A 26,580-nucleotide genomic window follows, 5' to 3' on the forward strand; every position below is an offset into this window, starting at 1 on the left:
GAGAGAGAGAGAGAGAGAGAGAGAGAGAGAGAGAGAGAGAGAGCGGGAGAGAGAGAAGGAGAGAGAATACTTTATTGGTTTGGTCTTCCTTTCATAGACACTTGGGTTGTCTCAGTTTTTAGCTACTGTGAATATGTTGGTGTGAACACTTGTGTTCAAGCTTTTCTGTCTTGTATGGTGGATGCTTACTGGTATATGCTTGAGACAATGGAATTGCTAGACCATGTATAATTCTGTTTAACTTTCTACTGAACTGCCAGAACTGAACAGCTGAAAGGTTTTCCACTTCCCAGTGATGCATGAGAGTCCTGCTTTCCTAAGTTTCTTGTAACACTTATAGCTTGTCATTTTTCTTAGTTGATATTTCCTTGGCGATCAGTGTGATAATTATAACTAAGCCGTTGGTCTGACTCCTACGATATAGCCCAACAACTAAAAAAAAAAATCATTATTTCTGAATATGTCTGTGAGGATGTTTCTGGAAGAGGATGACTGGTGGGGGGGGAGGTACCATCCAGTTAGTTGGGGGCCACATAGAACAACTGGGCATAGAAAAGGTGAATCCACTTTGTCTTCTGGAGTTGGGACATACATCTTCTGTACTTGTATAGCACTCCAGATTTTCCGGCCTTTGGATTCCAGTACCAGTAACCCCACTCCCTTCATGGGTTCTCAGTATTGATAACCCCCACTCTCCTTCATTGGTTCTCAATATTGGTAACCCCCACTCTCTTTCATGGGTTCTCAGTACTGGTACCCCCAATCCCTTCATGAGTCTCAGTACCGGTAACCCTACTCCCCTTCATGGGTTCTCAGTACTGGTAACTCCCACTCCCTTCATGGGTCTCAGTACTGGTAACCGTACTCCCTTCATGTTCTCATACTGTAACTCCACTCCCTTCATGGCCTCAGTACTGGTAACCCTACTCCCTTCATGGTTCTCAGTACTGGTAACCGTACTCCCCATCATGGTTCTCAGGTCTTTGGACTTTGACCGAGTGATGTCACTGTCTTGTCTGATTATCCAGCTCACAGATGGTATATCATGGAACTTCTCAGTCTCCACTGTCCCCTAAAACACTTCCCATAATAAATATCCTCCCATCTGTATGTCTGTGTGCCTGTCAGTCTGTCCATCCTGCTGGCTGTGTTTCCGTGAAAAGCCAACACTAGCACAAGTTACACTGAGTATCCTCATGTGATTATTGATCATTTATATATCTTCTTCAGAGGAAAGTCTGGGGAAGTGCTTTTCTCGTTTTTAATTCAAGTTCTTGAGTGGGAAGAGCTCTTTGCATATTCTAAATGTGGCTTTCCAGAAACATTATCTGCAAGAACTTTCTTTGAGTTTGTTAGTAGTCTTTTACTCTCTTGACCTTTTCTTTTGGTGTTCAAGAATGTTTTATTTTTAACCGGGTCCGATTGTCTAGCTTTACTTCGCTTGTTGAACATTCGGTGTCATAGTTAAAAAGCCATGGTGGAATCCAGAGTCAGCAGTATGTGCCTATTTTATTGTGAGTTTTATGGTTTAGTCACCGCATTTAGTCCATTAATTCCTTTTGAATTCAGCTCTATATTCAGTGTGAGGTATCCACATCCTTCTGCACTCTAATGACCAGTTGTCTCACCACTATCCCACCGAATGGTCTCGTCTCTCTGTAAGGAAAGAACTGACTGTCAACATAAAAGGCTATTTCTGGCTCTCCACTTCTAGTCCATAAATCTGTGATGTCCACTCTTGTGCCAGTATGATGCCAGCAGCTGAAGACTCACACCTGGAAAAGCCTTGGCTTGAACTACAGCTATTGTAAATAAAGACGAATCCAGAGCAATAGTTCCAACAGCACTCAGAATTACAATCATCACAAGGCATTGAATAAAAACGTTCTTGGGCCAGCAAGATGGCTCAGAGGGAGAGGGGCTTGCAGCCAAGCCTAATGACCTTAGTTAAATTCCTGGAACTCACAGGTTGGAAAGAGAGAACCAACAGCTGCAAGTTGTTCTCTGATCTCCACATGTATGCCAACCCTCCCAATAAACAGATAGATATATAACTTAAACAATTGTTTTGAAAGTCCTGACCTACACGCCTCTCCTCCACTCTGGCTTTGATTCTGTAAGGTGGTCCTGAGGCTCAGAAAATGGAGCAGCCACTCCTGATCATCCCAGATGGGAACTGCTAGCCAAGGGATCATTTAAAGTTCTCTGAACATAAACGATCTATCATGTCCAGAGAGGACAAAATGAAACAGAGAATTTGGCAGTAAAATATCTTAACTGCGCATGCTCTGTGTATCTGACGAGCACGAGGAACATGTGTGCTAGCCCCTCCCTGCGATGTCTAGATTGAGGAGAGGCTAACACACACGTCCATGTTTATGGAGATGTGGGGTCTGACCCAAGGGCAAGTCAATGCCCTCCTCCGAGTTCCCATGGTCACATTCTTTGTGTCTATCTCCCTAGTAGCCTCGGGGTCTTTCTCTTTTCTCTTTGAATCCCCAAAAGCTCACCGCCATGCCTCACGTATTGCAGGTGTTCAATAAAATGTTAAATGCAATGGAACATTTCTATGTTTAGTCAAACTCATAGGTCAAATAGCAGGCTTTATGTAAAAATGCTAGGTGTGTGGAGCTTTTGAAAACAACCAAAAGGGAATTAAGCAAGGGGATTTAAAAGATCACGGAAAAGCAAGTAATTATTTTTGAACCATAGTTATCATCTCTGTCCTCACCCACCTGACTACCAAGTGCATTTGTTAGGGTCCCCGCGGGAAACAGATGGTTCACCAGCGTTGAATGGAGAAACTATTTACAGAGGAATAGGCAGAATTCAGAGGCCATGGAATGAAGCCCCCGGGGACCAGCAGTATGAGGTGTTCTAACCATCCCCAAGCCTGAAGGAAAGGGCGACAAAGCAAGGTGGTCGGAACTTAGAGTTTGGAAATCAGAGAGGGCTTGTGGCCATGGCCATAAAATGGGCCAAAGGAGACAAAGGATTCTTCTGTAAGGACCACATACATCCAGATGAACAGGAAAATATGATTGAGTTCAAAAGTAACCTGTATGGGGAAAAGAATGAAACAAATCAAAATCAGTTGAAGCATCATTGTCTGTGGGTTGTCTGAACTTCATGATTTTTGCTTGAAATGTGCTTTCATTGATTCAGCCATAAAATGCTTACTTAGCCTTTATATTCTTGTCACTGAGAATAGATAAAAGGATGGATAAGACACCTTTACTGCTTGTAGGGAGGTAATGGAGGGGGTGGTGAACAGGCAAATAACTAACGCAATAGTCCAATGTGGGTATGATAATCAATCTTTATTATCAACTCAATTAGATAGAGATCTGCCTAGGAGATCAGTAAAACACTCTGAACTTGTCTTTGTGGGCGTTTCCATGGATGACTAGATCCTGCAGTCAAACAATGGATTCCAAACTTGAATGGGTACTTGGGGGTGGTGGAGCTGTGGGAAGTGGACCGAGCTGGAGGAAGTTGGGAAATGCACCAGAGGATACTTCCCCATCTTTTAGCCGTGATGTTCTACCTCACAACAACCCAGAAATAACGAAAGCAGGAAAGAAGGATGGAACCTCTGAGGCCAGGAGCCCAAATGAGTCATTTCTCGTTCAAGTTGTTTTTCTTAGCTAGCTTGTCACTGTGGTGAGAAACACTAACAGGAGGGGTGGCCGGAGGTGTCCAGTCCATGAGGTGATTATCGCAGGCAAGGTAGTGCCGAGGACTTTGGAACTGATTTGTGACAGGAATTTGGGGAAGTGGGAGATATAAGGTATAAGTTCTGGAGGAGTCCTAGAACTCTTGAGGCACAGCTTACCTGGCTTCTCCTCTGCAAACTCACAAATCCAGAATGCTGTCTGGAACAAAGACCATGCATGTAAGGTTTCAGATGGAAATGGGGACTCCATGGAAAGTGGAAAAGGCCTGGTCTCTGTCTCTTCTGTTCCTTAAGACTGTGTGTGGAGACTTAAATGTGACAGACTAATCTACCTGGTGGGAGACACAGCAAGGCAGTCTAGCATTCAGACAGTGGCCTTGTTCTTGCTACCTAATTTTAGCCAGGTTTACAGTGAGAATTAGGAGCAAAAACCAGAGCAGAAAGACTTGATGAGAACACACAGTCTGAACAGAAAAGCAGTCAGCTGAAAGGTACAGCTTCGGTGGAAGTTTAGGGAACCGAGAGATGCCAAAACTGTGGGCTGTATACTGAGGAACGCCTCAGCAGTGAGCAGTGAGCAGGATGCAGTCTTACAGGTCATGAAGGATGCAGTAAGCAGGCCAGGGACAGGGCTGCCCGAAGCCTTTGGAGCTCACATCATGCCGCAGCATGCTTCAGATACCAGACATGGAGCTGTAGGGTTTCATGTTTGTCCTGCTGGGTTTCGGTCTTGCTTTGGTCTGTTCCTCTATTCTGTGCCTTTTGGAAAATACATTTAATTCATCTCCAAGAGTCTCCAAAGTAGTAATAGTTTCAGCATCACTTAAAAGTCTAAGGACAAAGTCCCCTTTGTGACCAAAGGCAAGCTCTTAGCTATGATCCCTTGTAAAAACCTTAAAAGCAAATTATGTACTTTCAAGACACAATGGTACAGGTGAGCATTATATTCCAAATGGCACAGAACAGAGCGGCAGTCTGGGTAGCTTAACAACAGAAATGGTTGTCTTCATCCGGAGGCCAGAATCTCACTGTCGAGGTCTCAGCAGTGATGATTCTTTATGTGGCCTGGGAAGCAAGGGTGTGATCCAGACCCATTCTCCACTTCTAGCGGTTGTTGGCAATCTTTGGTATTCCTAGTTTGTAGAGCATCACCCCATCTCTACCTTATCTTCTGTGCTAGTCTCCCTATTCGGGGTTTTGCATATAAAATTAACCCATTCTTTAGGAGCATCATATTAGATTCGGAACCCACCTTACTCCTGTATGGCCTATATTAATGAGTTATATCTATAATGATCTTATTTCCAAATAAAGCCTCCCCGAGGGGTTCTGTGAATTGGGAATTGAACAGATCAGTTTTAGGAACAAAATTCAACCCATAATGGTGGAGCTAGGAATATTCACAAGAGTGAAGAAGATGCCACAAGCTAAAGAGGAGTGAGCCATGTGAAGAGATAAATAGGCAAAGGAGAGGGGGGTGATCCCTTCCCCCAAGCCCTAGAAAGATGAGAGACAACACAGGCCATCAGATGCCACAGGATCAGGAAGCTCACAATGCTTAGCTTCTGTGGTCCAGAGGACTTTGTGTCAGTGGATGGTGTGTTAGATCAGGAAATAGAGTGGCGGAGATGGGAAGACTTTAAGGGGGCCCCTAAGAGTCACATATGAGAGAGATTTGAGAAGACATGGTGATGGAGAGGGCAAGGAGCTGGGATAACAACCTCCCCAATCTCATAAGGAAGACATGGTGCCCTTCATCAGGGTGGAGATGGTGGGGAGGGGTAATGTCACAGAGAAATGACAGTTGTCCCCATGCCAATTTGGAAATGCCTTGAACTAGGGACAACGAGCCAAGCTAGAAGGATCCGGGAGTTATGTGCATGTCCCAGGAGAGAGGGGATGCTGCAAGGGGCATGCAGAGTGGAGCAAGACAAGCAATGAGTCAGATCAACATTGTGGGGAACAGCAGCATGCATATTGATCTTTACTGTGCACTTTTTTTTTTCCTGCGCACATTTCTATTAGTATTTCTGTCTTCCAGCTCCCACATGAGTGGCATGGCAAGCAGACCTTATAGCTAGCTTCTATACCATCTAGTTCTAAACTCTTCCACATTCTTCCTGTAAACCACTCCGGAAGGACAACGAACCACAAGTCAGGTGTATCACAACAGCTCTAGCTCTTGCCACCAACTTTCTGTATGACTTCTGTTGTCATGGTGATAAAAGAAGGGAGGAAGGATTTATTTTGCCTCTTGGTTTGAGGGGATAACGTCTATCGTGATGGAGAAGGTAGCGCCACGGTGTCGGGAACACGCGGCTGGAATCTCTCACCTCCTCACACCCTGGCAGAACAGGAAGCAGAGAGAGCTCAGAAAGAGAAACTGTGTGATAAAAACCTCAAGCCTCTGTGATCTACTTCCTCTGCTTAGGTCCCCCTTCCTGGAGTTCCACAATGCTCTAAAATAGCATCTCCAGATGGGGACCAAGTGTCCAAACACTTGAACCCGTGGAGGATGTTTAACATCCAAACTGTAGCAGAGGTGAGTCATCTTTCCAAATGCCGTGTCATCTTAGTAAGACGAAGACTGAAATCCCAATGCGCTGTCACGGAAGCTGTTGGTCCGTGCAGTGACATCCGCTCCATGCATGTGGTGATGGAGGGGGCGGGGGAACTGATTTCAAGGCACTGTATGGACATGTAAGCAGAAGATGCTCAGAAGGTGAGTGCAGGGAAGTTTAATTCTAACTAGAGGCCAGGGGGTAGAATCCAAGCCTGTACACAGGCTGATGGGAAAGGGAAGAACCTCTCCTAAAGGCTGGCAGAAGAGAGCCTATAGCTCAGCAGCAGCGTACTTGCCGTTCATACTCAAGGCCCTGGGTCCAATCCCCAGCAGTGCACAAAGGCAAAAAGGTAGCCCAATATGATGACTCACGTCTTTAATCCCAGCACCTGAGAGTCTGAGGCAGGAGGCTCTTGGTGATTTTGAGGTCAGCCTGGTGGTTTACATAGTGAGTTCTCAGCCAGCTAGGTCCGCACTGTGAGACCTGTCTCAACACAAACAAAAAAGCGGCAGAGAGGTGACAATGGTTCTCAACCTGTGGGTCGTGACCCCTTTGGTTGTCCAAAGACCCTTTCACAGGGGTCGCCCAAGACCAGGGGAAACACAGATATTTACATTATGATTCATAATGGCAAAATTACAGTTATGAAGTAGCAACAAAAATAGATTTATGTTTGGGGGTCACCACAGCATGAGGAAGTGTATTAAAGGGTTGCCTCCTTAAGCAGGGTGAGAGCCGCTGACTTAGTGAGTGTTAGGGAAGCTGAGGGGTCTGATGAAGCCTCCTGAGCCACTACTTCAAGAAAGAGGATGAAGGAAGAGACACCTGGGAGAACTAGAGCGAATGGAGGGGTCTGGGGTCATGAGGACCTGAGACAGCCCCGAGAGGAAACACAGAAAAACAGAATGGACCTCCTAGCTCTGCTTTCAGTGTTGCTGAGAGTGGGTTCCGAGCGTTACTTTGCAAACTACTTGAAGGAAACCGCAAAGTTGCCTTAAAGGGGTTTGTAGATCATACATTTTGGTCACTGATGACTATAGGGATGGCTGCTGTTGTGAGAACAGGGGAGAGGCCATCACATTCCTCTTATCTTTATCAGAACCCAGTGATCAATGTGAGGCCTTTGTTAAGACAGACTCTCTCCTGGTTAGCAGCCTGTTTCCATGAATAATGAAGGCTGATTTGCAGGCAGGGGCTGTGGACAGAAAACTGCATACAGAGGCTCCCCAAGAGCTCCAGCTGTATTTCCTGAGCTGGCTGAGTGGCCGATCAATGGCGAGGAATGCCTCAGTTGTCCAGATGCATCGTCCCACGCTGAGTGCCCAGAGACCAGAGTTCTGATATGCAAAGTGAGCCTGAGACTCCTGTCAAATCAAACAAACAGGATGTTGGCTGTGCAGCAAACAGGCCTGCAAGCTGTTGGCAGCCGAGTGTTGGGCTGCCAGAGCCAGGTCCAGCCACAGTGTGGGCACTGCCCCAAGAGCTCAATGGCAATCTGTATTCCATGGCACACTCTCCGCCATGCTGCTGACCCTCCAGCCAGGCCGGCAAGCGAGGCCCATGCCCAGGATGCAGGCATGCTGTTGTGGCACCACACACAGGGCCCCTTTGTTCAGAAATACCTCATGCATGAGAGGAAGTCGCGGGCCTTGGTTTTTCTCTCCAGGCCTGGAAAGGCATCCTGGCGGAGTTGTCTACTCACCAGCATCAGGGGTGGGCTAGGAGGGTCTACTCACCAGCATGGGGGTAGGCTCGGAGGGTCTTGCTGAGAGCTAGTTGGCTGCGGTACATCTTAAAATGGAGCCCGAAGGGGCTTTGGCAGGAAGTGTGGTGAAACCTCGCTTGGGTGTCTTAAAGGCCTGTGTGGGGCTGGCCGGGGTCCCTGGCAGCCCTGATTGTTAGACGTATTGAGAAGGTGCCACAGTGAAGGCTCTATGGGTCCCGAGGCTTCAGTGCACTCCTTCCAGTAACAAAGGGCCTCTCGCTCTAGGTACAGAAAGAACTGAAGAGCAGGACAGATTCAATGTGAAGCCCGGGACCCACGGAGTAATTGTCATCTTCATCTTTCAGAGCTGGGCCACTGGCCCTGAAGTGGTCTTCCATCAGCTGAAGAACACTCAAGTCCAATTTCAGGGCCTTCTCTCAGACGCCAGCTGTACCATCTGAAAATTGAGACATCGTATGCGTGCGGTGGTTCATGGGAAGATGGGTCTTTAGATTGCCACCTCCTAGCCTCCTAGCCCAGACCAGTGGAGTCCGTTCCAACCACATAAGAGAATTAGTCTGGTGCCCGCCCTCCCCCGCCCACCGACAAAGAAATGAGTTCCTTGTTTGCTGAGTGCAGGAAAGAGTGGAACAGAAAGTGATGGAGTGCTCTGAAAGTTTGCTCCACGACCAAACAAGCATTGCCGTGTGGTGTGTGGCAGCGAGGAGGAGCAGGGTGGAAAGGGGTGTGCTTTTCTACCTTTTCTACGGACCAGAAAGAAGTTAAAGCACTTGTCAGAGAGCTGGCAGGCCCAAAGGCTGGTGGCAAAAGGCTCTTCCACCAACACCCAGGGCCTGGCTTTCTCCTCCCTTGTGAGGTGTCCCCTAGAGAAAAATGAGTCCTGAGAGGACTCGGGTATGATTCCTTTCACATCTCTCTACACCCAGCGAAGCACAGAGCAGGGTCCGAGCCGAATGATTACTCGGTTGGTTGTTTGCATGAGTCTGGGCGTGGTATGTGTATACTTAGGTATGCAGGTGCCCTCACTGCTGTGTGGCAAAAGCCAGAGGAAGGCATTTGGTGTCCTTCTCTCTCATTTCTCTGCCTTAGTCCCTTGAAGCCAGGTCTCTGGGTGAACCTGGAGTTAGGGTAGCAGCCAGTAAAACCCAGGGTTCTTTCTGTCTCCACCTCAACAGCACTGGAGTTACAGGAACCCGTGTGTCCACACCAGCTTTTTTTTTTTTTTTAACTCGTTTAGTGGGGACTTGAACTCAGGTCCTCCTGCTTTGAGCAGCAAGAATTCTTTCTTGATGAGCCATCTCCCTAGCTGCCTAGCTGGTTTCTAACGTGGGAGTATGTGCGGTGTTACTGGAATTGGGAGAAAACATTTCTTTGCGTTTGGGTTCTATCTGCTGCTTTTCTTGAAAGAATCCCTAATCTAGCATTCTGTGCACACTGCTGCTCCCAGGCCTCTGCAGGACCCCCTAGGAGGAAGCCACCAAAGCTGAATTAGGCCTACACCAAGAGTATTTCTTCCTCTCCCACCCCTATCCCATGAGCTGTCTCCACCCCCATGAAATCCTAGGAACTGGGGATTCGCCAGGAGTCAGACAGGCACCCTAAGTTAATAAGGTACCTCTATTTGTCCTGGTGTCTTGCACATCTTTCTAGGGATCTAGCCAAGCTCTCTTGAACTTGCCTATTTTTTACAGAACTTCTCCCCCTTTGCATCCCACCTTACAGCCACCTGATAAACATTTGATCAGTTTATTGGTAGTGTCACTCTGGGGGCTACTGGGGAAGCAAGATGGCCAGGCCCTGCCTCTGTGAGTGTGCTAGAGTGTCCTCTCTTGTGTTCTGGAAGGTTTTGTGCCTGAGGAGTTTGATTCTCTGCTGTGATCATATTATCTTTATTTCATTGTTTCATAATCTTCTAATGCATGTCTCTTTTAATCCTTACAATAATCCTGAGAAATAAGAGACTTGATCTCTGTTTTACAGATCAGGAAACTGAGGCAGGATTCAAGGTCCCAAGGTTAATAGTCTTTTGAGTTCAGGATGTCTGACGGAAGTCCTGGTACTTCTTGCCCCAGAGCTCTTCCCTCACCCATCCCTTCTGGCCAGCAGCCCCTCCCCCTCAGCTGGGGACCCTGGGCTGATCCTTTTGAAGGGTTCAGGGGGAGTTTCAAAGCCAGGACAGTTCCTCTTGTCTTCTTTGGCCTCCACTGTATGTCCCACTGTTTTTCAATTCTAAACTATAAAAAAAGAAATGGAAACAGTGACAAGAATGTTCTGTTGCCTCATAAGGAACCCACCTGCTGCCTACTGCCTGGCAGTCCCTTAAAGAGCCACAATCACTTCATTCTGCAAGTATAAATGAAAAGCCCAAGGTGCTAACGCCTAGAAGCCTTGGTGCCCCATATAAGCAAGTTCTACTCAAGTTCCAATGATAATAGGATATTCCATCCTACTTGTTCTGAGAAAGCAGAAATAAAACCCACCAGTATCATACAGACTTTATGTTCCACAACAGTTTTACCAAATTCTCTTCAATTCAAATTTTATACATTTGAGCATCTTGCCCAGCAACTGTGTCAGGTTCGAGGGATGACGTGGTTACCAAAACAGATGCAGTCAGTACTTTTCTTTTGGGGGGGGCTGAAACTGGTTGGAGATAGTGTAGTTTAGATCTTGAATGATCCAAACGCCCATGGGTCAAGGCTTAGACTCCTGTATGTAGCACTTGTTGGAGGTGGTGGGACCTTTAAGAGTTGGGGCCCCAGTAGGCAGAAGTTAGGTCACTGGGAACATGCCCTTCAAGAGGATATTGGTACCCAGCCCTTTCTTTCCTTTTATCTTTGTTGCTTGGCAACCATGAGATAAACAGCCCTCTTCCACTGCGATCCTACTGTGTACTATCGAGCCACAGGCCCAAAGCAGCAGAGTCGAACAATCCTGGACTGAAACCTTTGAAACCATGAGCCAGAATTGACTGTTCCTCCCTCTACATTGATCGTCCCAGGTATTTTTTTTTTTTTTTCTGACAGTGATGGAAAGTCAAATCAGAGGAATCTTTAAAAGGATATTAGCAAATGGCACAAGTTTAGAGAGTACTATGGAGCAGGCACAGACCAGCCCACATATGATGGTCCATCTCTATTGTCAGCCTGACTAGATCTGGAATCACCTAGGAGACACACATACCCATGAGGGTGTTTCCAGAATGGTTCAACTGAAGAGACAAGAGCCACCCTGTGGGCAGCACTCTTACATGGACGGGGGTCATGAGCTGAATGAAAAGGAGACAGTGAGCAGACAGAGCAGCATTCGTTTCTCTCTATTCCTGACTAAGGACACACTGAGGCCAACTGCCTCATGCTCCTGTTACCATGCCTTCCCTACCCCCCAGCTGTGAGCCCAAAGGAACCCTTCATTCCTTCTTTAGGTTGCCTTTTTTTTTTTTTTTTTTTGGTCAGATATTTTGCCACTGGTGTGTTGTCATATCTTCATCCGCCACAAAGGTCACAACTTACATCCCCATAACAAGGGGAAAACAACACACAAATGTCACACCACACCAGAGCCTTCAGAAATGAAGCCTGGAAGATCTAGAGAAGACTGGCTTTTTATGCTCAGTCTGATGAAAGAAATGGCTAGTTAAGGAACCTATTCAACAACAACAAAAAGAATGTAACTAGTACTAACAGACTATGGAAGACTTGGCAAGGCTTGTCCAGACTCTTACCTGTGTTTCTAAAGTCCTCCTCCGGTGTGGGACAGACTCCTGTCACTTACAGACCTTCAGGGCAGAAGGGGGGCTGCTCAGAGAATGACCTTGGAAGGTTTTAGGCCTTGCTTTGTGGCAAGGAGTTCTAGTTTCTATGACCCACTTGAGGAGGGGAGGAGAAAACAGAGATATTACATGGTGACCTTTCATGGGGTTGGGAACAAGAGAGAACTTACTTTTCAGGCCTCCGATCCCCTCCAGTTCAAAGTGCTCAGATGGCCATACTTCGTGATGTCATTCTGGAGCCCTAATACCAGGAAGAAAGGCTGAAGATCTCAAAACAGTGACCACAAGGACAGCAGCTGTAGGTGGGCACAGTGGGCAGGGCATGCTGAGGATGGCCTGGGAAACCTATAGGGGTTTGAAACCAGACTTTAGAGGGCAATATGGAGATACTAAGGTCTTGATAGCAAGAACCTAACATAAGTGCTATTTTTAAAAAATGTAATACACACAATCCACACTCGGAGGCAGAGCAGGCGATCTCTGTGAGTTCGAGGCCAGCCTGGCTACCAGTGAGCTCCAGAAGGCCAACTACAGAGAAACCCTGTCTAACCCACAACACTCAGGAGGCAGAGGCAGGCAGATCTCTGAGTTCGAGGCCAGCCTGGTCTATAGAGTGAGTCCCAGGACAGCCAGGGCTACACAGAGAAACCCTGTCTCAAAGGAGGGAAAAAAAAATGAGTCGGATAGTGCTACAGCTCAGTCCGCAGAGTGCTTGTCCAGCACGCACGAAGTCCTGGGTTCCATTCCTAGAACTGCAGAAGTCTCCCCCCCCCAGGCCTGTAATCTCATCACTCAGGTGGCAGAGGCAGTACGGTTTCCTGGTCCTTCTCTGCTAAACAGTGAGTTTGAGGCCAGCCTGGGCTACCTGAGAGACGGGCTCAAAACCACGAGTTCTGTTGTAAGGTGAGGAGGGGTGGGGACAACCGTAAATGTCGATGGTATCCAGGGATGCGGTGGTGGGTGCAGACGAAGCAGAGGACAGAGGATGGAAGAATCCAGAGATGTCGCTGTGATCCTATGGAATAAAACTGATGAGCTCTGGTGATGGAGGTAGGGACGAGGGAGAGGGGAATTCAAACATGGCTCCTCTCATTGACTTGAACAAGGAGGGGGTAGGTGGTGCCAGGGTTCAAGAAGGGACACCAGAGGAGGGATAGACTCTGGAGAAAAAAAAGTTTGGGGTATGCCGAGGTTCACGTCTGTATGAATATGGAGATAACAGACATGTCTCCCCCTCCGTGGATAAAATTGCTTTTCCTGACCTAGCGGCTGGGCCATATCAACATCCAGCCCACCCTGGCTCAGTCTTCCCTAAACCCACAAAACGCAGTGCTTAGAGAGACTGAAACAGAGACAAATGTTCCGCTGGCACCGGATGGTCCTCCCCTGTGCATTCTTCATTTCCTGGCAGAAGCATCCACGGAGAAATCAATTGCTGCCACTTGCGAGTGGAAGATGTTCTTGCTTCTCGCTGCAGAGCTGAGCCTTGCTCCCCCGGCAGCTGCCGCAGCCACAGGTGGAAGCTGAGAGCTCAGAGCGGGAAAGATGAACAGACACCCAGCCACCTCAGGCACCAGCCAAGCGGTGGCTCTGCCTGTCAGCCCCGCTAATGGGATGACTGGCTGCTATTGACATGGCTTCTTCTCTCCAAAGGCAAATAAAGCTGAGCCCCTGTGCAAGAGGCAATCGCATGGGAAAAGACACATTGCAAGATCCTGTGAGCTCTCCACAGTTCATTTTCCCCCTAAATCCTTTCATTGATTATATTGTTTTTAAAAAGAAAGAGAGCGAAAGCAAGGTCTGCACTGTAGCTACGCTGTGCCTGCCTGCTATGATCCCCCCCCACACACACACACCCCGACTTTCCTAGCTAGTTTTTAGTCAATAGAAAAGAGCCTTTCCCAAGCTGCACTCAGCCTGCACAAGGCTTGCCAAGCACTTCTCCCAAAGTCCCACCACACCGAGATTTCTGTGCTTCAGGCCAGCCTGCTTCCACGCGAGCACAGCAGGCTTCCTCTTCTGAACAAAACGGGGCTGATGGCACAGGTACCTTTAAGTCTCCCCTCCTCCCCTGCCTGGGATCCCCTCTGCCTCCTTCACGTCCTTTTTAATGATAAATATAAAAACCACAGTTAGGAATGACTAAAATACCTCGAAAGAGAAATGATAATGAAAACGAATGCCCAGCCTCTCTGGCTCTCCCGGCCTCTGGTTCTCCAGACACGCAGAGGCTGGGTAAGGCCTAGAGATGAGATGGCGGTGCCAGGTGGGTGTTGGAGGTCAAAGGCAGGTCGAGGGAGGTCAAGCTAAGTCGCTATTTCACCAAATGTGCCTCCACTCTGGCCAGTGCTAGCCAAGGAGGAGAGCTGGGGACTTAACAGGTGGGTTTGGCAGCCACAGAGACGCCCTAGGATGACTGCAAAGGAGAAGCACGCACAGGAAGAAGGGGAAGGGCAAATCCGGCTCACTGCTGGGACCCACCCACACACTGGCCAAGTTTCCTGCCAAAGGGAGCTACTGTACATTCTTCCAGATTACACGATTCAGAGACGCTTTCCATGGCAGGGGCAGAATTTCACTCAACTTTACACACGAAAGGCAGGGAATTAACCTCACTACCCAAGGCTGAAAAGCCCTATGGCAACAGTGCCCACCGTGGTCCTGCTTGACGAAAGTCTGTTCCATCACCTCTGAAAACCATGGAGGGGGAAGGGGAGCAGTCGAGCCTGTACAAGGAGGGACACGAGGAGAGGGAAGAGGCGGTAGCTGGTTCAAGTCAGCGAGAAGGAACATAAGGTCCCTTTCCTGGTACATCGAATGACGTCATCTTCTTTCTATAGCTTTCAGTAGAGGAGGAAAACCACGGAGACAGACAGGCCCTGGGTGGGTGTGAAAAACAAGGAGTTTATGGAGTGTGGTGGGGACCCAGAAAGAGAAGACAGGCAGAGCATGTTGGCTTCGGCATGTGGTGCCTCCAGAACCCCCAGAGAGTACCGAGAGAGGGAGAAAGATGGTAGAGCTCAGAGTGCCAGGGTCCCCACATCTGGGGCTAAGTTCTCAGAAGGTACACCGGTGTTGAAGCAGAGAAAAGACACAGTGATGGGGATGGCCAGCCAGCGTCCTGACCTTCCTGGTGAGACAGAGACACTGGGAAGGTAATTGGCGCTAAAGACTGTGCATCCTTGGGAGAGGAGAATCTTGAGTGAGGAAAGTAAAGAATAGATTGAGACACGCCTGTTTCCTGAGACAAGAGCAAGACTGACCACTATCCTCGGAGGTGATCAGAGACCCCCTTAGAAATCACCCACAGTCCACAGTTCCCGGTCTAGACAAAGGGACAACAGCACACACCACAATTTCCTTCCCAACATCAGGCCTTCGAGGTGACATGTGGGACGTGTTGCCAAGGCGTTCATTTGGTAGGGCAGAGCTTGGGGTCCCTCTGCGGGCTGAGGCAGCTCACTGGCTTTTCCTTGGGTGCCAGCATCCAGGAATCCCTGGACCATGGGATAGATTCCCTCTCTTTTGCCCTCCAGTCAGCTCTAAAGAAGGTGTGGGCTGGTTCTTTGGTGTCTATTTAATCTAGCCCGGGGTTGGGGGGCGGCGGGGGGGGGGCTGGGGGGGGGGAGGGAGTTTGCGATCCGAAAGCTGAAACCTCTATAACCACTAGCTTTGTGAGAGGATGATCCCTGCGTGCAATGATTCACATTCATGGCTCCTCTTTCACGCCTCAGAATTGCTGCTGAGCCATCCAAGCTAAGGATGAATTAGAAGGGTTCTCAAGCTGGTGAAGACCCGTGCTCAGAACTTTTATTAAAAAAAAAAAAATCTCCTCCCATTCTGTACAGAAATCTGCACAGGAGCCAGGCCTGAAAGGAGCCTCTGATATGATTGTTCTTATTCGAAATGTGGTTCAAACTTGCATCCCAAGTAGCCTCCAAGGGCTTTCGGCTCTGTCTTTCCAGGATGCCTGCATAGTGTCTTCGCGGCGTTTATCCTGGGTTAAAGCCATAAAATCCTCCACACCCTGTGTTTACCCTTATCACCCCTCCCACCAAGATTATTTTGAGAAGAAAATCAGCAAGCAGTTCTTAAGGATGCCACTCCCCGCTCTCATATTCCGTGCATTTTGAGTTACCCCAACCAGTGGTGTGGGCAGAGGTTCCCCTGAAGTTCCACCACATCCATCAGCCTCACGGCTCCTGGAGGAACAAGGGCACACAGTTTCTCCTTAGGGCTCTCCCGGCGTCTGAGGGCTCAGCTCCCACTGCTGTGGTCAGGAGCCCTCGGTATAAAGTCCCATCGATCCAGTTATCGCCTGGACGGACGCGAGGGGAATTAACTCCAGCTGCTCCCATCTGACTCTTTCTTCACCTCCGAAGATCTCTTCCCCTCCACTTGCGCTCTCTCTTTCTTTCTGGAATCTTCCAGCTGCCTTCCTCTAGAGTTGACAGAGCTGTAGTTGAGGGGAGCTGGCCAGTGGGGGCTCTGGGACCTCCCTGGGACAGAGGAGCCCCTGCCTGAGGGTGTGGATCATTCTAGAGGGAAGACGATACTGCATTCTCCCTTCACGCTGCCTCGCTCTCCACACCAGCTCTCTTATACCAACCCAACAGTGGCTTTGCCTATTCAAAATCACCCGCTCTCTTGTCTTTGCTCTGGATGACGACCTTGCCAGATTTTCTCCATCTCTCCTGCCTTGGAAGAAAAACTGGCTTGTTCATCTTTTCATGCCTCTGAGTATTTAATGGTCAAAGAGCCCCACAGTGTAAGAAAAGGAAGCACACTAGTTACTGTCTCACTGCTGTGACCAAATACTTGAGGGCTTGCTGGGTCTCTTTGTTCCTCTTCCCAGTGTGATCACATTAAATAAATCTCTCTTTCTGCTTTCTGTTACGAACTTGGTTCTTTTTTATTGGCTTATGGAGGGCAGATGGCGGGGCCTGACTTGGGAAACAGGTTGTAACCCCCACGTTCAGTAACACTGCTTAATAATCAAATTTGGAAAATCTGGGACTCTGGATGGGAACCTCACTTTCACCAAAAACTCAAGCAAGCTAAGACCAGAACCATTGCTGTATATCAGATCAGTTAACCAAATGACCAGCATTTGCCAGGAGACACTGGTAGGTCAACATCTAGTGAGGTGATGAATGATGTGCACCTTTACACACCACACACACACACACACACACACACACACACACACACACACACACCACTCACACTCATCCATAGTGCAGATTTTCTTAGAGTCCATCAGGGAGCTGGAAGGAAACTCATAGCGTACACACCCCCTCCTGGATGAGGAGCCGAGGTTGAGGACTCCACCTGGTGTAAAGCGGCTGGACAGCAGCATGGGAATGAGGGGGATGGCGATGCTCCTGTTGTGCTTGTCCACGCCCTTCACTTTCCTTTTGTGTGCCCGGTTCCGGTTCCGAGCATCCACCTGGGAATTCCCTTGTCTCTACCCACAAGTCAGAGCAACTATCCGGGCTGTTCTCTTGCAAGCAAGCTGATCAGAGCCCCTAGGAAGCGGCAGCCCCAGGACCTTCCTTCTCCTGTTTCTAAGGAGTTCCTGAGATGATATTTAGATTGTTTGCAGCTTAGGTGTTTGTACCACACATGCAGCATTCTGCGGCTTCCCTTCTGTAAAACTATTGATTCTTTGGGCAGCTGACAGGCAGCTTTGATGTGGGGATCTGTTGTGGTTTCTACAGGAAGGAGATATTGGTGGGAGGATTTACAGCTGTTTGAAGAATTCTACTGCTCTGGCAATCGTTAGGGAGGCGACTGCTGAGCCATTTCCCTGGCTGGAGGCAGCTTCCCTGAACTCTGTCTTTCCCTGAGAAGGAGGGAGAGGAAACTGAAGTGCTTCCAAATAAAGATCTGAGTAATGAGATTGGATCTGAAGGGATTTGTTATTAAACACTAAGAATTTCCAGATGCGGTCCCCAGCACCAGCACATTTTGCTCCTTCCAGGCAGAGGGGCTGCTCTGGTATAGAAGGGAGGCAGGAAGGACACCGGGTGTTTATTGTCCCCGTCCCCTGCTCATTTCCCCTTTACATTTTTCTGCCATTTGAGAGTTCCCCCGGTTCTGTTTACAGCAACTTCCAGCAAGTGAACAGTGCCTTCTGGGGACCTCAACTCCATTCTGTCGCTCTGCAGCACTATAGTCAAGATTTTAATGCGTGGCACTGTGTTTTAATAGACTATTAAACGACAGCACCACACATTAGCCGGCTTCGGCACAACCGCAGACGTAGCAAAGATGTGGTCTCAGGAAAGCACTATTTACTTTAATGAGAAGGGGCTGTGATCGACTGAGCATCCCTGCAAAGCAAGTCAAGCGGACAGTAGTGAGGGGAGAGGATAGCCAGCCAGCCTTGATCTCAGAGAAGCAAACTCTCTTCTCAGTCCCCCCACCCCCACCCCACCCTCTTCCTTCAGCACAGCAAGCAGGGAAAACCTAGCCCCAACAGCCTGTCAGTGGCATGTCTGAAAGACCTTTGCCAACCCATGAATTTCAAGGTCACTTGGCACTCCAGGCCCTTTCCCACTGGTCTCGAGGATGGAGGGCTTTGAGACATGTGGTCGTTTGTCTTAGTATGTATGTGGGGTGAGAAGGAGACAGGCCTTGGAGCTGTTGTTTTCATGGTGGTTCTTTCTGTCTCAGCCACAGATAAGACAGGGATTTCAGACTCTTTTCTCTTCCACCATTTCAGAGAAGGCTAGAACGAACCTGTTTTTAAGAGGAAAGTACAGGGATTCTCACGGGCTGTGATATCAGAAAGCGACCCCGTCCAGTCATCCTGCTAAAACTCCAGGCAGGTTGATTTCCACCTACACTATTCTGCAGCAGAAAAAAAAAATCTCTCTGAGAAACGAGCCTTCCAAGCCTCACTCATAGGCGAGCTGTGGGAAGCATTTTCCAAAAAAATCCACCCTGACTCACGGGCTTTTTCCGAGGGTTCCTCCCCATTCTACAGCAACATTAAAAAACCCAGTTGTGAATGTGAGAAAGAGGATTGCTCCCCGAGTCACACTCTATATGCAAACCCAGGCCCACAGGAAGAGATGGGAAGGCAGGGGAAATAACCCCCAAATCAGAGCACAACAAGATCTCCCCAACTGCTGCAACAGCCTGCTCATTCAGCCTTGCAAGTAATCGCGTTTTTACTCACCCAGTGACATTTTATTCTAGGTGAGCAGACAGGAATGTTAATTCCATTCACGCTCTTTTCCAGGGATTGGATTGAGAGAAGGGATACCCCTTCTCTTCTTTTAAATGAAAGCCTGGTGAGGAGGGCAGGCAGGCAGGCCAGGTTGGCGGGTGGGGTTTGAAATGGAGCTGGGTAAGGATCTTGCCCTCTGCTATGGTGGAGCCTAGAGTCTCCCTTGCACCATTCTGTCTTCTAGGGGCCTGGGAGCGGAGCTACAATAAGGCAACTTTAAAAAGGGGGTAGGGGTTGTTGTTGTTGTTGTTTGTTTGTTTCTTTTAAAGATTTGAGTACTCAGAGCTGGGGTTGTAGCTCAATGACTGGGCACACTTTCGTAGAATGAACAAGGCCTTGGGTTCAATTCTCACTACTACTTTAAAAAAACACATCTCTAAACCCTTTCAAAACATAGTCTCTGTCTGAAAGTACATACATATTAGAGAGATATTTTACATATATCATTGTAAAGCGACAGCATGGGGAAGCAAAATGTAAAGAAGATGACCTCATCCTTCACCTTCTCTCTAATTCCTCCATGCTTTTACTTCTTTGGATTGGTGTACTTTGAAGGGAGCCATCTGCATCTGTAGGGAAAGGAGACAGACATGTACCTTCCCTCCCCAGCCTTGTGCAACTTCTCCAATGGGCTCAGCGTGTCTGGGTACCACCTTCAATACCAACTGCAACCCTGGCAGCCGCCAGTGAGGAGTGAGTTCACAGAGAGACGCTGGGAGGCGAACAAAGGCTGGAGGCCAGATGGGACCCAAGAGGAAACCAGCTGAAGAAGAATTTCTTTGCAAGGTTTTGTGGTAGCTAGCTCTATCCCTCCATTTCCTATTAACAAAAATATTGTAGACACACAAAGACAGCATTGATGGCCAAGCTGAGGATTTGCCTTAAGAGCCTGATGTGTTCCGAATTTGTCTCTACCCATTCGCCCACTTACTCATTCCAAAACTATGCATATCTGTACTTGCATCTCATGGTAGATGGCATTAGTGACCCAGTTCCTCACCCTTCCTCTATGCGGGTTCTGTACCAGGGAACTTTGCATTTTCTTCCAACTGGATGGAGTTCCCATCTCTGGATGTGACATGGCCGCACATCCTCCTCCTCTGATGAGTGGGGTATTAGTACAGCACAGGTAGGCTGTTTTTCTTCCTCCGGCCTTTCTGCTATCATCATGAAAAGGACAGGCTCCAGCTAGCCTTTAGTCCTAAGAAAAGCGGGAGAAACCTGTGGAGCACAACTTTCCCAGCTACATTGCCCAGTTGAAGTACAGGTGCATGAACCAGGACAGCAGATACCAGCCAAGCTCCATCCAGATCAGACCTAAGAAAAGCAAACATCGATGGTGGCCAGCTACTACCACTTTGCAGTTCCCCTGGTGCCGCAGTCTGACATGGTCATGGCTGATACAGACACCTCCAGTCTTCCAGGCACTGCTAGGATGCCAGGGAAGACAGGCGGTAGCCTAGAGACTGCTTTACAAGGCTCACTTTCCATTAGGGCTCATTACAGTTTACATAGATGCCTCACCCACTTAGTTCCTTCTGTGGACAGTTTTGAGATGGGGAATCTGAGTGAAGGCTAGTCAGCATGCTAATGGCCGTGGCCTCACAATAACTAGAGCTGGAACTCAAACCCGAGTCTTCTAATTCCAAGTCTTGGGCTTTTCCACCACTCCATAGGAACCTCCACCTGCTTTTGAAGTCAGCGCCTCTGGCTGGAGTTGCAGATGGCCCTGAACTTGGTGGAAGGAATTTGAAAATTGACCCAAAGAGGTCAGCTCGGTGACCAAGAAGACAAGGAGAGACAACTGCTATTTTTACCCCCTGAAATGGTTCCCCTTTTGCAATTAAACCAATCTCTGTTTACAAGTATTTAGCATGGTTCTAGAAATTGCATTTTGAAATTATGCGAACAGAGAGAGAAGACAGCCCACACAGAGAGTGATTTCTCGTGGGTAATTGGCTGCTGGTTCTGGCTCCAATGATGCCTTCTTTTTAGAGCATAATTAGAGATTTCAAAGGAAACTGTTAGAGATGGCTGAAGTCTCCAAAGAAAGGCTTTTGTAGCTCCTCCTATCAGGGGCACTTCTGAAATGCACGCTGACAAAACACTGTTGTTCTTTCCTAATGACCTTTCAAGAGACTTTCCAAAGTCCTGGTTTGGAAAGATTGATTCCAGGTCAGCAGAAGCTAAACTTCTCTCCTTGATGCTCAAGGTCACCTCATGATCAAGATGGCTGCTTCTGACTGAGCCCCTACATCCACATTTATACATCAGGGAGGAGAAAAGGCTGCCTCCTCCCAGCTGAGTCCGTTATTTTTAGGGGAGATTTGTCCAAAGTTCCACCACACGGCTCTTTACTTGTAACCTATTGGTCAGAATGGAGACACCCAGACACATCTGGCCTTGAGAGAGACTGGGATCAGGGGAGCGGAAAATTAGGGTTCTCTTGCTAAGGAGGAAGACAAGAACAGAGGTTGAGGCAGAAAACTAACTTCAGTCACAAAAAGCAACAGTAAAGAATCCTGGCCTCAAGTGTTAGATGAGTGTGTGAGTGTACAGTTTGGCTGATTAGAAACCCACAGTAAAGCCAACGATGTCCGGTTAGCTGGTGCGCACCATGCTCAGACCTTGGGCAGAGAGGAGTATTACTTACTGCCTCACTGTTAAAGATGCTACCCGTGATTTGGATGGAGGCATGGAGAGTCCACTATGCTCTCTGCAGACAGCACAGACGGGGCATGTCCGCTACCGCTAATTTAAGAGCCCCAGGAAAACAGAGAGCCTGGGTAAAAACTAATAAGAGGAAAATACAACAGGAAGAATGATAAAGCTTGATCTTTGGTCTAAGAAAAAGAACTGCACTCTGGTCTTGTTTACATGAGATACCTAGAATAGTTAAACCCACAGAGAATGAACGAGGACGCAGGTTGCCAGGGACTTGAGGGAGAAGGACTATTGTTTGGTAGTCCAGTTGGCTTTATAATGGCCCGGTGTTAATGGTGTGGTCCCAATGTGGTGTTAACTGGAAGGTGATGAAATCTTGAAAAAGTGGGGCCTGGTGAGAGGATGTAAAGTCTCTGGGTGTACGCTCTTGAAGATGAGGGATAATAGGACCCAATCCTTTCTACGTCTCTGTCTATGCCCCCTCCCCCCTTCCAGCTTCCATGGGGTAAACTGTTTCCTTTCATGCATACTTCCTACCATGTGTTACTTCACTACAGATCCAAAGCAACAAGGCCAAGGACGACAGGCTATAAATACGAGCCCAAATAAACCTTTCTTCCTTATAAATTGATTATCTCAGTCACTTTGTCACAGGGACAGAAAGCTGAAAAGCACACATCGGTACTTGGCTTGCATTTTGCCAGGGGAAGAGCTCTGGAAATAGCTGCACGGTTGTGCTGGCGTTAGTTACGCAGGGGCACGGATGTGCTTAACACCACTAAACGGCCCACGTAAAGTGGATCTGACAGTCAATGTCATCTTATGTGTATCCTTGGATAGAAATGGAAATCAAATAGCTGTATAAATGTAGGTGGAGAGCGGCATTGCTTAGCTCCAGATTTAACCACCGTGTGTTAACAGGAAGATGCAGCTACCAAAACGTGTGTTTGGATCTGGCCCTGGACAGGAGGGGAAGTGGAAGCTAATGTTTGCAGTTCTTTTGTACCCTTTGATATCAGGGCCCCTAAACAGGGTCCCGGCATGTAAGTGGTGCCATCCCCAGAACACACACAGCTAGCAACGACATGTCTCCAGTCTTTCCTCAGCCTGCACGTGTCCACTTCAGAGGCAGGGCCATCAGTGCTAGGAGCTGGAGTAACTTCCAAGTCCCACGTGCCCCAGCCAGCTTGTCCTGAAGCACCAGTTGTGTGGAGCCGCTCGGGGGGAGAGCACCTTCTAACTGGCTTGAGGCACATTGTCCTGGCAAGGGGGACACGCTAGCCAGGTAGTGTCAACAGCAATTGTTTTTGTTTTTTATTAAGCAATTAGCTGTCTCTGTCACTTAGCAGAGATCTCGGCCCATGGGAAGTGAAACGTGTTGAGAAGATGAAAGGAGAGTGATAGGGCAGAAATGCCATGCAGGGTGGCCAAGGCTGAGAGAGGACCAGGAACTGGGGACAGTGGGGTACAGCAGACAAGAGACCCTGGAAGCTACATCACCTCAACAATGTCCTTCAGGACAATGGAGAAATTGTCCCATGCCAACACATGGCCCCCAAAGAATTTCCCAACTGGTTAGTCCCAACTGGTTAGTTCAGTGTTTCTCCTCTCACTGTTCGAGTTAGAATCAGCCGAGAGTTCTTAACAATGCCAACGCCTGGTCTCCACCCCAGGTCAGTTCAATGAGAACACCCTGGAAGAGACCTGGCATACTGTAGAATCCACGCACGTGATTCTCTGGTGCAGCGGGCTTGGGTGGCCTCAGAGACCCTTGGGAAGGGCTGGTGGAGGCTTGGGCCCATTAGAGATTTCCCTCAGGGATGGTGCTCAGTGACTTCATCCCTCACAGAATAAGCCTCCCCCCTGCTCCATTTCTCCTTTAGGGGCAAAAGCACTTCCTTTTCTAAGACTGAGAATCCCAGGAGAGGGAAGGGTCACAGATGCTGGAGCCAGCCGGGCCAACCTCTCCACTCTTCCCAGGACGCCGACTGACATCTTCGCTTCCGGTTCACTCAGAGCATCCCCTGCCCTACTTTTCTTTCTTCCCTGTTGCTGAGGAGACCCCCTGCCTTCTCCAGCTCTTTTCTCTCAGCTGATGTGCAATGGCCACTGTCCGGAATTGTTCACTGATGCCAAGCCAGTGAGCCTTTCTCTGCTTTTCTTACTTGTCTGTGTACGCCACACACTTGAAGCCTTTGGCCTTGTTGTGGCCAAGGGCAGTTTCTAAGCTGTGTCTGATGGGCTACACACAGCAGACAGTGAAGGAAGCTGCCTCAGCATAGGACCAGGTCTTAGCCCTCAGTGCCCATCACTCAGAGGGCCACGTGCTAAAAGCTTGCTTCTCAGTCTGTGGCACTTCCTGGGAGGTGCCGGAACTTCAAGGAAGTAGGGCCTCAGTGGGAGGAAGTTAGGTCACGAACAGTAGTGACCTCGATTGGAAATAGTTTACTTTTTAGCTGTTCTCAAGGACACAATGTTTTTTAATGCCCTCAGCTGTTTCTTGTTCCCCTTCCTCTCTGTTATGGGGCCAGAGGTCAACCTGCCCCAAGACAGGGAGTCTTGAAGAACACATGAGATAAACATATTCAAGTCTAAGACAAGGTAGGGCCCTCCTGGAGCCCAGGGTCTTCCTTCAACCAATGAAAACAGCACATGACAATTCACCACTACAGTATACATCACAGGGGGACACGCCATTGAAGGGGATGTTGGGACTGCAATCCCTTCTGTCTTCCCACCTGCTTCCCAGCTACCATGAGGCAAAGAGGCTTTGGCCTCACTCCTGCCATGATGTAGTACTGAGTCTCGCAACTGTAACACAACACAGCCAAGTGGCCATTGATGGAAGGCTCTGAATCCACGAGCTGTGGAAAATACTTTTCCCCTTTATGTTAATTTTCCCAGGGACTTCTTTCACAGTAGCAGGAAGTAAGCTAACATGCTGGGGAATCTATAGTATTATTAAAACACTGCCTATTTGAGTCAGGTTTGCCCACTGGCTCTACAGTCTGGCAGAAAACGTTAAGGAGGAATCTTTCTTAGGTTACTATAATTTTGTATAATTCCCTATGTTTTGGGGAGGTCGAGGGGAAGGTTTAAGTTTGTTACTTATTTTCCTCCAGAAAGAAAGAAAGGTGAGGAAATTAATTCTCATTTTATACCCCTAATAAGGAGTAGTTTTTCCACCCAAAGACTGAAATCCCCTTCCACCTTCACAGCATGGGAAAGCTGATTGCAGCAGAGAAGAGAAAGAATGGACAGGAAGCCAGGAGTGGGGGAGAAAGTGGTTAATAGAAAATGTAAGTTGAGCATAGCATTTCCTGCAAATAAAACAAGAGGTCTGCTTGGATCTCTGTGAGACGATAATGGTACAGGACACCCAGCAAAGGCCTCAGTGAAGGAGACTCAAGAGAGAAGCCGAGCAGGCACCATTTCTTTGATCTACTATGTTTTCATTTGTTCCCCGAGGAGGAGATATTTTAAGTTGATATTAAACTTCCTAGATTTGATGTGCCTAGAGCTAAGTATGAGTAAACATTGGAAATATATATGTGTGTATACATATATATTTATGTATATATATAAAACATGTGTGCTGTGGGATGGTCTGTATGTGCTCTGATTGGTCAATAAATAAAACACTGATTGGCCAGTGGCCAGGCAGGAAGTATAGGTGGGACTAACAGAGAGGAGAATTGAGAGAACAGGAAGGAGGGGGGAGGCACTGCCAGCCGCTGCCATGACAAGCAGCATGTGAAGATGCCAGTAAGCCACAAGCCACGTGGCAAGGTATAGAGTTGTTATAGAAATGGGTTAATTTAAGTTATAAGAACAGTTAGTAAGAAGCCTGCTACAGCCATATAGTTTGTAAGCAATATAAGTCTCTGTGTTTACTTGGTTGGGTCTGAGCGGCTGTGGGACTGGTGGGTGACAAAGATTTGTCCTGACTGTGGGCCAGGCAGGAAAACTCTAGCTACACATGTGTATGTGTACATATTTCTATAATGCTCATGTTCTAGAATGTGGGCTCAGTGATTATCTTACTTGTGTTTGGGTTAAAAGAGAAACAAAACAAAACAAAAAAAAAAAAAAAACAACTCAGGACAAAACCAAAATTTTCAGGCACTGATATAATCGAACGCCTAGATTAACGTGTCCACCCCTATTATGGTTCCAAATGCTTTGAGCATTTCCTCTGAGAGTCCATGCTCTGAAGATTCATGCCCTCTGTGAGGTGTTATAGGGTGGAACCCCCCCCCCATGTTGTTTAGAGGTGAAGACTTTGGGAGACAGTTAGGTTTAGGTAAGGTCCTCATAGAGATCCCATGATTGATTCCTGGTGGCTTTATATGAAAAGTCAGAAACTTTAGAGTGTATTAATGCATGCCTGCCTTCCCTCTCTTTCTCTGTGTGATCTGCTGCCTTGGACTCAGTCAGCAATGTCCACTACCAGATACAAACCCTCAGACTCCAGCCTCAGTACCATGAGCCAGAACAAATCCCTTTTTCTCTACAGAATTATCTGGCTTCTGGAGGTTCATTATAGTAATGTCAAAACAGACTAATACAGTCTCGCTGTCAAGGTTTAGTGCACTGGAAGGAAGCACTGAGTCAGGCCATCTCCACAACAGGGCTTACTCATGTGTGGCTTGCTGTGTGCTAGATTCTTACCTCTTATGATTTAAATGAAATGTCCTCTTCTTCTTTCCTGGGCCTATGAACATTCGGCGGCGCTATAGTTTGCCGTGTGTTTCTGTCGACAGACCGTCTCAAGCCGAAAGTTCCCTGAGGGCGGGCATGTTCCTGAGGTAAAGTGCATGGTTAGCAGGTGCAAGGCTGGGAATCCGGTTGTGGGGTCCATTTGAAAACAGCTCTCTTCACAAACCGCTGCTCATGCCTGCAGTTCAAGCAGGCTGTCTCCCCTTCACTGGATATCCTCTG

The sequence above is a fragment of the Peromyscus leucopus genome, chromosome 6 (genome assembly GCF_004664715.2).
Source record: "Peromyscus leucopus breed LL Stock chromosome 6, UCI_PerLeu_2.1, whole genome shotgun sequence".
In the NCBI taxonomy this organism is placed as follows: domain Eukaryota; kingdom Metazoa; phylum Chordata; class Mammalia; order Rodentia; family Cricetidae; genus Peromyscus; species Peromyscus leucopus.